Source organism: Leuciscus leuciscus (genome assembly GCF_965113295.1).
Source record: "Leuciscus leuciscus genome assembly, chromosome: 19".
Classification (NCBI taxonomy): domain Eukaryota; kingdom Metazoa; phylum Chordata; class Actinopteri; order Cypriniformes; family Leuciscidae; genus Leuciscus; species Leuciscus leuciscus.
This window is the reverse complement of record NC_138743.1, coordinates 22,267,971-22,268,619: the sequence shown is the minus strand read 5'-3', so window position 1 is coordinate 22,268,619 and position 649 is coordinate 22,267,971.

The window sequence follows — 649 nt, the reverse complement described above, 5'->3', positions numbered from 1 at the left end:
CCATTGAACTCATTAACAAAGCCAGGAGATGTCATCAATTACAGCTCATTTGTGATCTCTCTCTCTCTCTCTCTCTCTCTCTCTGTGTGTGTGTGTTTACTAATGATAAGTGTTTTCCACTGCACTCAGAAGCAAGATAAGTAATGTTTCCCACCTGTTCTGGGATGATGAGGAGGCACATTTTGCACAGAAAAATGAGTGAATTTATCTACTAAAAATTGCACCATGGTTTTATTAGCAACTCTTTATTATATGCACTCCTGCATGTTCTTTGGACCACATGACTTTGCTAATAATACCACACAATTAATTTTGTTGACTATTATTAATCAATGATAGCCTAGCTCTGCCCTCCTACGTACTTTCACTCAATTTTCATTTTCCTTCAGTACATTTTCCTTCAAACTGGGTTTGCGGTATATTCGTAGGTTTTCTCCCGTCTGGGTTTGCGGTATTTTCGTGGGTTTTCTCCGGCCAATTTTACCGGTCCAATCGGCGAACAGAGGGAGTGGCTGAGAACGATAACGTTGAGGTTGTGCGCTAGTTTGAGTTGTAGGGTTACGTCACGACCAAACTTTAGCAATTGGTTATGGCAGATCCAGAGTGGCTCAGGGCAGATCCAATAGTTTTAAACTTCAACAGAGCACCC